The sequence below is a fragment of the Triticum aestivum genome, chromosome 3D (genome assembly GCF_018294505.1).
Source record: "Triticum aestivum cultivar Chinese Spring chromosome 3D, IWGSC CS RefSeq v2.1, whole genome shotgun sequence".
Taxonomy (NCBI): Eukaryota; Viridiplantae; Streptophyta; class Magnoliopsida; order Poales; family Poaceae; genus Triticum; species Triticum aestivum.
Window position 1 is genome coordinate 341,743,561 of NC_057802.1, and position 12,943 is coordinate 341,756,503.

Below are 12,943 nucleotides of genomic sequence, written 5' to 3' on the forward strand. Positions count from 1 at the left end.
CATAGGAGCCAGGGGATGGCATCACCTCTGGGTGGTCGGCCTGGCTCCAGTTGATGGGCTTCTCAGACCAGTGCATGAACTCGGGGGCGCTAGAGGCGACTGCGTTGACCTCTTGATGCTGACGGCGCCGACTGCGCTTGTCTTCGGCTTGGCTGGTGAAGACGACGTAGGCGGCGTGCTCTTCAGGGAATTCATCTTGGGTGGCTCCGACTGCCGGCCGAGCCGCCGGCTGCTGGGGGGCTGGAGGCGGCGGGCCGGGAGGCGGAGGCGGCACCAGCCCTTCGCCCTTCGCCCTTGGAGATTCGCGTGAGCCAGTGGCATTTTCGGGTCGTGTGGTTGGACGGCTTCGCGCCGCTGTGAAACTTGCAGGGGGCGTCGAGAGTCTGCTCGTAAGAGAAAGCCGGCTGCCAAGCCGGCCTGCCACCCTTCTTCTTGGGAGCGGGCCGCTCTTCGGGCTGCTCATCTTCAACTATGGCCACCTGCCGACTGGTGGAAGACGGCATGGGGGCCTTGCGCTTGTGATCATTCTGGTAGGGGCGCCGATTGGAGTCGCCAGCCGGCGTCTTTGGAGCCGGAGCGAGCACCTTCCCAGAGGCGTTCACTCGGAGCTCGGTCTTCATCGAGGAGTCGGCCGTGGCGTACTTGTCCGCGATGATCAGCAGTTCGTCGAGGGTAGCCGGCTCGTCGCAGAGGAGTCGGTGCTTGAGGAGGGTGCCCTCTCGGCACTCGGCGGTGAAGTACTCGATGGCCTGAACCTCGTGCACCCCCTCGCAGGAGTTGCGGAGCTCGGCCCACCGCGTGAGGTAGTCGCGGGTCGACTCGTTAGGCCCTTGGACGCACAGGGAGAGCTGGCGAGGTTTGGGAGGCCGCTTGTACGTGCTGGTGAAGTTGCGGACGAAGACTTCCGTGAAGTCCAGCCAGCTGTTGATGCTATAGGGCTTGAGGCTGTTGAGCCAGGTGCGCGCCGTGCCTTGCAGCATGAGGGGGACGTACTTCACGGCCACGCGCCGATTGCCGTTGGCTATGCTGACAGCATTGGAGTAGTCGATGAGCCAATCTTCTGGCTTCACGGAGCCGTTGTACTTGGGTGTGTCTCTGGGGAGCGAGAACCCTTTGGGGAAGGGCTCGTCGCGGATGCGGGGGCCAAAGCATGGCGGGCCAACATCGTCTTCTTCTTCTAGCGCCAGGGATCGAGCAAGGCGGTAGATCCGGTGGTGGGCGTCGTTCTCGCCGACTCCTTCTCGGCGGCCTAGTCGGTCACCAAGAGTCGGGTGCGTGACGGGCGGCGGGGTGAGACGTCTCTCCCTTCGAGGCGGGGGAGGAGGCGGATTTCCTTGGCGCTCCACCGCTCGAGGGCGGCCTTCCGCGTCGCGCTCGATGGTGATACGAGTCCGGCTGCGGCTGGCAGCCGGCTCCTTGTCTTTCCTCTGGCGGGCGCCGCTCGCAGTCGGCGAGCGGGACGTCGCGGCGTGCTCTCGACGCGGGGGATGACTATCGGCGCGGGCGCCGGCTTCATGCCGTTCTGCAGCCGCGTCGATGAGCTGCTGGATCCGCCTTGTCATGTAGGGAAGCTCGTCGGCTCCCATCCCATTTAGCTCCTCAGCGGCCGCCTGAGCGGCTCACAGATTCTCGAGCGGGGTGGCGTAGGCGGGGCGATCTGCCCCCAGCATGCTGGCGATAGCCGCGCCGCGCTTCTGGACGAAGCCGGCTCGGCTCGGCCCGCTAGGCGGCGGCGTACCGAAGGCGGCGCGGTCGACTTCGCGCTGGTGGGCCTCGGTGAGGCGTCTCATGGAGGCTATCTTCTGGCCTTCCGCGACGAGGGCGAGGCGGCGTGCCTCCAGGGTCTCGGCGTCGGCGTCGGCCAGGATGGGGACGGATAGGTCGTGCATCGCCGCTTGCAGGGCGTCGTGGGCGTTCTCGCCCGAGTTGGCGACGTGGCTGATGACCAATACTTCGGTGACAGCACTGCTGCCACTGTCAGCTCGAGGAAGAGGATCGTCGAAGACCACCACGTCGGAGGGGTAGGCGTCGAGCGATGCCGTGTCGGAGTCGACGAGCATCAGGTCTGTGGAGCCGACCGACTCCACATCTGCAGCAGGCTCGCTAGAGACGTGAAGCTGGTCGAGGAGGCTGACGAGGCGGCTCTCGTAGTAGTCCGTGCCCGCGTCGGACGCGGGCTCGTCGGAGATGCGAGTCTCGCCGAGCAGATCGGCGAGGCAGCTCGCCGCGCAGGCGTCGTCGACGCCTTGCAGCGCGTCGAGGAAAACGCCATCGGGCGCAGCAGGCTGGCTGCGCTCGCGGGGGAGGAAGAGGGTTCCCGTCCAGAACAGGTCTCCGGACGACGGTGCACCTGGCCCCACAGTGGGCGCCAAATGTCGGGTGGTAGGTGTGACATATGCCAACGGGTGGCTTATCATGGTGGGTGCCAGTAAGACGTTGCCGGTGCCTGGAAACGGGATGAGGCGAAGACATGCACGCCGGCGAATCTTACCCAGGTTTGGGGCTCTCCGTGGAGATAACACCCCTAGTCCTGCTCTGCGGGGTCTCCGCATGATCACTAGATCAGAAAGAGTAGCTACAAATGCTCCTAGAGCTGTTGGGTTCAAGGGAGAAGAAGAGCAAGGCTAGCTCTTGCTTCCCTCTCTCTATGGTGTGTGTAACTCTAAGAAGCCAACCCTTTGCATGGGTGCCCCGGGGGGTTTATATAGGCCTACCCCCGGGGTACAATTGTAATCCGGCTGGGCGTGGGTCCTAGTCGTCAGTGTCTGCGCTCGCCGGCTTCTCCGCCGGCCGCTGGGGCCTGCCGACTGGTGGGTCCCGCCGGCTGCCGGCCTCTTGGTCGACAGGCCGGTCCCACTGCCTAGGGTCTTGTCGGCGGCTGCTTACTGTAGCCTCGTCCCTGATGACGAGGGCTTCGTCGAGGTAAGCGTGGCTACAGTGTGCCGCCTCGAGGGTTCTCACTGTAGCCTTACCTCGTCTTGTCTCCTTAATGTGGCACACGCTTCGAGGGAGGGGAGTAGCCGGCTTCTGGGGGCCGGCTACGCCCTTGGCCGGCTGGGGGAGGCCGGGCCGCCTTCGCGCCTCTCTCTGGCTAAAGGGGCCCGCCGCCCGTGGGCCGTACTGGCGTTGGTCGTGGATGACGTTGAGGCCAGCATGGATACAGTGCCGAGCCGGACGGGAGATGGCTGACCCGTACGGCGTCCTGTGGCCATGCCTGCCTCGGGCTTCGGGGGTAGTGGGCCGCGCTGTGGCCACACCCCGTCTTGTCACCGTTATGTGGGTGTAGTTTTGGTGGGTGCGGTCTTGGCCGACTTTGTGGAGTCGGCGTGCTTCATGGCTGGCTCTTGAAAGTCGGTCCTCTTGGCGCCGGCTTCCTGGAGTCGGCCATCTTGGCGCCGGCTTCCTGGAGTCGGCCATCTCGCAACCGTCTTGGGGGAGGTTACCGGGGCCGGGTTGCCTTTAGAGAGCCGGCCCCTGCGGTAGCCGGCCAGGGGAAGTCGGCCCAATGCTTCGAACGCTTGAAGGCTCAAAGGACCTGATAATTTTTGAAGAACCATGGGTAGTCGGTTAGGCTACCCGTGGCCATTTACTCCGACACCAACTGCATCTACTACTAATACTCCACCCAAAACCACTATCCAACATGCATCTCAAGGTTTTAAGTTTTCAAGAAATAGAGTATCGCAATAAACAAGATGACATAATGTAGACAGGAAGAAGTCAATCAATATGACAAAACCCTTTCGTCTTATCCTTAGTGGAAAACATACAATACGTGTCTTGGCCCTTATTGTCACTGCGTTAGATCACCGTAAGATTGAACCCACTACAAAGCACCACTCCCTCTGAAGAAAAACCCACGAAACTTGCTCCCTATTGTATAAGGTGCACTGGATGAGGTGCCTCGCAAACTGTGCTAAGTATCGTTGTCTCACTCACGCAACGGCAGGGGTATTAGATGAGTGTAATGGCCGATTAGAGCCCCGCCAGCTTGGTCAATAAGTCTGACGTGGCCGCAGACGACGCCCTGTTATTGGCCCAAGGTTTTTTTATTCAACACCAGTACAATAAAAATGCTCACATAAATACAGGAAAATGTAAGCACCAATTTCAATCCTAGAACTTAAACACTCATGGGTTTGTTCCACCACAAAGAACCTAAACCATCTGAGCTACACTCCATTCGCTATGTGTTAAGATTATGAACTGTAGATGCCTTTAGCCCGAGGAGAAGTCGTTGGAGATCATGATCACTACTGAATTAACTTTGTTTTGTGCCTCGTACCAGTTTACCTATGCTCTCGCAAGTCCAAAGGCGACTAGGATTTCTCGCCTCCAGCGAGCGGTGCCGCAGATCTTCCTCATCTCCGATGGCTTTAGGCCATAGAGGCACGGTGGATCTCGTCGGTGGGAGGGCTCCTCCTCTAGTTTTAGATGCCCTTTGTGCTTGTTTAGGGTTTGTGTCATACCCACAAACACGAGCGGTGACGCCTCCCTAAAAATGGAATAAGGTTCTGCCCGCCCTAGCCTCCATCCTGGCGGTGCGACCAGTGTCGTTGAAGGGTGTGTGGAGGTGTTTCTTCGGCGGATCTGGCAGGATTCGGTCGGTAGCTGTCTTTGATGGATCCGCTCAGATCAGGTTTTTGTTCGTCTCCGTTCATGTGTCTTCATGTAGGATGCTTCCGATCTATGCTTCACTTCATCGGCAACTGTTGCTGTTCTGGTACGTTGATCCAATGGAGACTTAGCACGACGACTTTCTGACTGTTTATTTCCACAAGTTTTTTTTCTCGGCTCCTGCGAGGGAGGGTGATGCCGGTAGCACGCCATCGGCTTGCTTCTCTAGATGGTCTACAGATTTGAATGTATTTTTTCGGACCTCAATAAGTCCCGAAACGTTCGGAATTTAAGCATGCTAATCCAAACTCTTTTCATGGCAACTTTAGTTAAGGCGATGTTGACAAACATGGCAATTTTCTTACAAAAAATCAAACTGGAACGAAGTTGTCATGTGTTAACAACTAAAGTTGCCATCTCGCAGCAACTAAAGTTGTCATCAAAAAACGTTCGGGGTGACATGCTTAAATTCCGAACGTTCGGGATTTATCTATTCCGATTTTTTTATTTCTGGTGTTCGTTGAACTACCACGATTGATTAATAAAAAAATGCTATTAGCTTCAGAATGATACGTGTCACTACAACATTTGGGCCAAGCCAGCCAATCATGTAAACTCACGTGGAACGTGGAAGAGAAATGCCGTCGCATGCCAGACACACCCGCCGCCAGGCCGGCGGGCTGTGACGAGACTGTCGGTAAGCTGCCTGACAGGCACGGTTCCCCAAACTCATCGCCGCACCAAAGTAACTTGCATGAAGTCCACCACTACACCCGAGTCGTTTTCTACTCTACCGTAATTTGCTGCATCAACCGGCCTCTTCGTCGATCATCTCCACGTAGTTTGCTGTCCCGGCCGGCGACCCGTATCGCGGCTTGGTGCCCACATGTGCTGTCTGCACATGTGGTCGATTGCCTTTGTGCAGAGTTGGTTTCGCGTGTGTGTTGGTCGATTGCCTTTGCCTCCCGTCGAAGTGTCCCGTCCTTTGTCATTCCGAAGAGGCGGTGCCCTTCTTCGCATGAGGTTCGGTGAACCCACGAACCCCTGTTCAGATTAGATGTACTCCCTCCGTAAACTAATATAAGAGCGTTTAGATCCCGCAAACGTAGCATACGGATCACGTAGTATCTCGGAGAGGGGGATACGTGCATTGTTGGGAGGACGTGTACGGTCACTAGCCTCAGACATACGCATATTTTTGCTAAAATAAACATTTCAAGCGACAAAGAAGTACCACTGACCATATAAGACTAGTCACAATGGGTAGTAACTTAGACTATTAACATGCATATGTTATTAATCTATGTTACTATCTATATAGCGGAGAGTAATGTATACTCCCTCCGTCCGCGAATAAGTGTACATCTAGTTTTTGTTCTAAATCAAAGTTTTAAAATTTTGACCAACTTTATAGAAAATAGTACTAACATATATGACATCAAATTGATATATTGTCAAAGTACATTTCAAAATGAATCTAGTGATATTAATTTGGTGTCATAAATGCTTTTACTTTTTCTAGAAAGGTGGTCAAAGTAAGACAAAAGGTAGATGTACACTTATTCATGGACAGAGGAAGTATGTGCTGTCATGCAACACTTCATTTATTAGGTTGTATACTCATCTTGTCTAGGTATGTGCGATGTTACAGTAACTAGCTATGTTACCACATATCTCTCTTTCCTCATTAATTACTCGCAACATTATCTGTTTTGCCTAGAGGTATGTGATGTTAACACCTACTACCTCCTTTCCGGTTTATAGGGCTCAATTCAAAAATCTCATCAACCAAGGTAGATGGTGAGTGGTGGAACAATTTTTGTAGTTTGCAAAACCACTCAATTAATGCGCTTGTTTCCTTCAAAAAATTGTATTTACCAATGCATTAATTGCAATGCATGCATGCATAAAGGACATGATTTTCTCTTAATACTTGCATACAATGATTTATTTCACCTTGAAATCTGAACATGTGATGGGGAACAACCAAATTGAGACTTATAAAATGGGAAAACTAAAATTTTAAGATAAGCCCTATAAACCGGAAAGGAGGAAGTATGTTACTTCCACTATGGGTAGTCTAAACGATTTTTTCAGACGAGCACGCTTACTAATGCCACCTTGTCTCATTCATCAGTCGTCATATACAGGGATGAAGATGAGCTCAAGACAGGCCCAGACAATAGGCGGGATTCTACGGGAAAAGCGCGAGAGGATCCACAAAAGTGAGAAAAACCCGCAAAGCCTGTGCAACTTCCCAATGTGCCACAATAGTTTTTACATCCAAACTCTTTTTTTGAACTTTTTGCATGCAAACTAGTACTCTCTGTTTTTATTTACTCCGTATATTAGGTTTGTCTAAAGTCAAACTTTATAAATTTGAAACAAGTTTGTAGAAAAATATATTAACATATACACCACCAAATCAATATCATTGGATTCATCCTTGAATATATTTTCACATCATATAGACTTGTTATTATAAATATTCATATTTTTCCTACAAACTTGGTCAAACTTTATAGAGTTTGACGTCAGTCAAAGCTAACATGTAGAATAAATAAAAATAGAGGGGGTGCTACTATGCGCGAAATTGTAGGGGCGGCTAAGGAAATGGGATCTCAAAAAGTCTCCGATGGAGAGAACTTCTGCTCTACTACTTTCTCTGTGTGTGTTGCTAAAAAAATACTACTTTCTCTCTAAACACGAGAGCAATATCTCGCTTATAGCGAGAACAAACTAGCTCTCGCATCAAGCGCAGAGCCAGTGTGCCGGCCCATTATCGAACTTATTCGCTCTAGTACTTTGCTCCCTGTATTTTCGCCACTACTCCGGTTTTATTTTTTTTCTTTTGTTTTCCCTTTATTCGTTTTGTTTTTAATTGTTTTTTATTTCTTATTCTTTGATATAACATTTTGGTCTTCACTGGGTTTTTCCTTTCTTTGTTTTCTTAGTTTTTTTCTTTGTCTCATTCTGCCATTTTCCTTGATTTTCTTTGTATTCTTTCTTCATATTTCTTTTTCACCGGTTTTCTTCGGATTCTTTCTTTTTTACGTGTTTTTCTTTCTGGTTTCCATCTTTTTTTTTCTTTTTTTCCATTTTTCTTTGTTGTTTTTTGCTTCTTCCTTGGTTTTGGATTTTTGTTTACTTTGTTTCTTTTTTGGTTTTCACATTTTTCCATTGTTTTTGTAGTTGTATCTTCGGGATTTTTTCTTTATTTATTCGGGTTTCATTGCTTTCTTTTTGTTTTTCTTTGTCTTTTTGTTTTCATCCACATTTTTTGTATGCATCAAGAAATTTTTTCTAATACACATTTAACAAATTTCAAATACAAGTTTAACATATTTTAATAGATGTTCAACTTTTTTTCTATACACATTTTAAACATTTTTCAAATTCTTTATTTACATTTATTAAATACATGATTAAGATATTTTGAATACATGGACAACACTTTCTACACACATTTTAACATTTCGAAATTCTTGATTAACATTTCTTAATGCATGTTCAACATGTTTTGTCGACACATTTTTAACATTTTTTAAATGTTTGGTTAACTTTTCTCAATGCAAGATTTTAAATTTTCTTAATAAAAGGTCAACATTTTTAATGCACATTTTCACATTTTAAAATTCTTGACTAACATTTTTCAAATACAAGATTAACAGTTTTTACTACATGGTCAACATTTTCTCTTTACAATTTTCACATTTTTCAAATGCTTGATTAAAAAATTTAACATACTAATTTAACATATTTTTAAAAGCTTGATCAATTTTTTCTAAATACATGATCAACTTTTTTCACAAACATTTTATATTTTTTGTACCCATTTTCCATATACGTGAGAAACATTTTCTATATACGTGGTCACATTTTAAACATTTTTCAATGATTGGTTAACATTTTTTGAATACGTGGTCACATTTTAAACATTTTTCAATGCACGATTGAAAACATTCAATACAAGAATAACATTTTTTGAGTACATGATTAACATTATTTTTCTATACACATTTTAACATTTTCAAATGGACGATTAAAAAATTAAGATGTAAGTTTAATTTTTTTTAATACACGGTCAACATGTTTTCAATGCACATTTTACATTTTTCAAATGCTTAATTAACCTTTTCTAAATACCTGTACAACTTTTTCCACTCACATTGTATATTTTCTGTATACATTTTTCATATACTATTTTCTTTATACACATCTAACATTTTTGAAATGCTTGATTAACATTGTTTTATAATATTTTATGTAAATTATTTTTCATAATATATTTATTTAGAATATTTGGAAGTATAAACGAAGGTACAAAAGAAAAGAAAAAGCAAAAACAAAACACAAAACAAAAATTTGATAAAAGAAACAAAAAAACGAGGCCGTGGCCTCCCACGCCCCCGAGCCAGCCGACTTAGGGAGGCGCCTGACACTGTGCTCCTCTCTAGAAGCTGAAACGTCATGCGTTACTCTAGGACTTAGGACTTGACAGGAACCCCCAAATCTTTTTCAGGATTCAGGTGGAGACTCGGTGTTGAGTTGAATGGAGAATCAACCATTTTCCTTTTGCAGAATTATTATTACAGTTAAATCATGACATATTTAGGCTATCTGGTTTGCTTGCGGGTTTTGGGTTTGAATTTATTAAGGCGGTTGTATATCGATTATGTTGTTCGGCATAGAAGGTTTTTAACAATTTTAGAGAGAGAGAGAGAGAGAGAGAGAGAGAGAGAGAGAGAGAGAGAGAATTTGGGAAATGGGAGAAAAATGACTGGCAAATCGAGGCTTGTAAGTGCAACAAGGTTACAACTGAAACTGCAAAAGGTGTTTCTTACAGATATATCATTAAATAAAATCCGGGTTTTTTTGGTAAAAAATAAAATCTGGGTTAGTCATGCAGTTGTCCAGCCTGGACATTTGGGTTCAATTCCTAGAATTATCACGTGATGCACAAAGGTATATTTTTTATTGAGGACCATGCTTAGTGTGTGGTGAGACTACCCATCAAGATTCAAAATTTTGGTACGCATGCTATAAAAAAACTTTGAGGACCAGGCTTGATGCGTGGTGTGACACATCAAGATAAAAAGCCTGATACTCATATTAAAAATGGTTATGTGCATCCTTAGTTGGTGTAGAGGGCGAGGCAAAGTGACACTCTCCCTAAGTTTTTAGTAGGAAGAGAAAAGCGATGACACTTTGACACTCACTACCCTTTCTTATTCAACGTTGTGATTCACAATATTCGAATTTATGAGAAGTTTCTATGCCAGGGCGGCTGTTCATATGGGCTAATAATCGATTGATGTCGGCAGATGTGAAATTCTACAGGGTACTCATGGACACGGAATGAGAATTAAAATTTCCAATGGTAACTGTTAGGGCCCTACAGTGCACCGAGACACTTTGAGATCATATGCGACCATCATTCTTAATTCCAAGACTACTAGCCCCTTACTACTCATTGTCCACTCAAATTTGAATTAGGATGGGTACAACGCGATGCTTTTGCAGACTTAATTAAGAAGGTACGTGAGAATCTTGTCGTTAGTTGTTCATCGATTTAGAGATGAAATATTAAAATAAGGGCCACGTGACAATTCCTATCTAGATAGGATAAGTACACCAATGGTATGTACAAAAAAATAGAAGTAATGCCTTTCCACAATTATCGATGACCTCAATAAGATCGCAGAGACTTGCACTTTCTGTCAACATCGATTAATATGAAAAATCAATCCGATGAATAGATTGCACTTTTTTCACGAGAAGAGGAAATCAAGTGGTATCAAAGATCCAAAGCCCAATTCATTTAGGAGAGATACACTAATACACATTATTTTCACATGGTTTCCAATGGGCGTCAGAGGAAGAAATCTTTTTTTAGCCCTGAATAAGATAAGAGAAGGATCAAAGGTCAAACAGAGCTCAAGCGATATATCACCGCATACTATAAATCTCCGTTTGGACCTCCAGATGAACGGAACTTTACCCTTGATGAGTGTCGAATGGATGGCATCCCACAAGTCGCAACACAAGAAAATGATATCATTATGGCATGTTTCCTTGATGAGGAGGTGAGAGCTATGGTGTTCCAAATGGAACATAACAAATATCCTAGCCTTGATGGTTTTCCTACCAAGTTTTATGAGTAATTCTAGGATATCATCAAGACTGGCCTAATGGAGTTATTAAAAAAAATTCACGCCGGCCAATTTGACCTATCCAAGCTTAATTTGGCAAGATTGTTTTGTTGCCAAAGATTAAGGAGGCCAAGTGGATCCAAGAATACAAACCCTTAATGACAGCTTCAAAATCTTCACCAAGGTTGCTACTAATATGCTCAACAAAGTCAAATAGTCATTTCTCCAGCAGACCCTAAGAACATAAGCGTACTACTGTGGCTGTATTGCAGTCTCGGTATATGTTTCTGTTTCTGTTGCTGTATTGCAGATCGAATAAAGGATCATACAAATTATAGGGTAGCAATGGGACTGAGTTAAATCCTGAAAAAGATGCCAATCAAGTATTTACCTTTGGAGTCTTGGTGATTGACTTGGCACATGTTCACACATACAAAAAATATTCAATAATTTAGACTCCATGGTGTATCAAATTAAAAGAGTTGGCATTACAAACATGCTCCACTCAAATTAAATTGTTCAAAATGCATGATTATGATCTCTATGCTCCCTTGATGGTCGCTCCCTGTCTTTATTTCTAGCCTACACATATACTAAGCATGGATTCTGGTTGTCCATCCACTTCCCTAAACAAAGTTAAGCCAATAAATAGTTCACCATACCTTCTTATTCATAGCCGAAAAAGCCATTTGAAGTAAATTTGCATCATCATTCCAACCCTTTTTATTTTCAAGTTTTTAAGGTTTGGGAAGGATGGTTTGCCACTCTTTTTGTAATGGTTACCATAAAAAAAAGAGCTTATGAACAACCGCCCAACGAACTGATGAACATGACAATTGTGTTCCAAATGCATTCAATGAACTTACGAACAACATGACTGATGAATGATCCACAAAGTGTCTCTAGTTTCCTACATAGGCATGAGTAAGCACTAATAGAGCACTAACAACACATGCCTAGCCACATTAGCAAATGCATCAACACGTACGCACAACGAAGTCTTCGAACATGTCCTTGTGGATGATCTCCTAGGTCATGGAGGCATGGAGTAACCAGACACCCCATGGCGGTGTTGGTCAACCTACCTCGTGATTTCTGCTTTGGTGATGATCTCATTGGCCGCATTCTCAAAACATGTTGAACCCCGACACCAGAGTCCCGGCCAACGCAAGCACGACCAGAGGCTCCTCTTCTATCGACCTGGCGTCCTCTATTTTGTCCTCCATGGGCTTAGGCTTCTCCATCTCTCCTCCACAGGGTCGACCTTCTCACGCCAATGACATAGATTAAGCCGAATGAGCAAAAAAAATATCGGTTCTAATGGGCAAAGGCCCTCCAAAAGGAGATATACAAAGCGACGGGAGAGGGCGGCCAATGTGTGACGCATCTGAATTGTGCGTTAAACAATAAACTTATAAGAAATCTAGCTGCCTCAAGGAAAATACTGAGCCTAAGACATATCGATCCCATGGCAAACCGACATACCGCCCCCATCCGAACATATGGGTAGAAGGAAGGCCCGGGCAAGCGCCTTCCCAGGCAACACAATCGGTTGAGCGACCCTCCAGACATCCGGCTGGGCGAATGATATGTCCATTTTGCATCATGTTTTCCTACTATTATTTATAATGTTTTTATGCATAATAATACTTTATGGATTAATTCTAATGCCTTTTCTCTCATAATATGCAAGGTTTACACAAAGAGGGAGAATGCCGGCAGCTGGAATTCTGGACCTGAAAAAGCTACGTCAGAGTTACCTATTCTGCATATCTCCAAATGAGCTGGAAATTTGCGGAGAATTGTTTTGGAATATATAAAAAACACTGGAGCAAATAACTACCGGAGGGGGGCACCCTGGTGAGCACAAGACACCAGAGCGCGCCTGGGCCCCAAGCGCGCCCTCCTCGGCCCACCTCCGGTGCCCACCTTCTGGTATATAGGTCATTTTGACCAAGAAAAAAAATCAGAGGGGGACTTTCGGGACGAAGCGCCACCGTCCCGAGGTGGAACTTGGGCAGGAGCACTTTTACCCTCCGGTGGAGCGATTCCGTCGGGGGAACTTTCCTCCCGGAGTGGGAAATCATCATCACCGTCATCACCAACAAACCTCTCATCTTTGGGAGCGCAATCTCCATCAACATCTTCAACATCACCATCTCCTCTCAAACCCT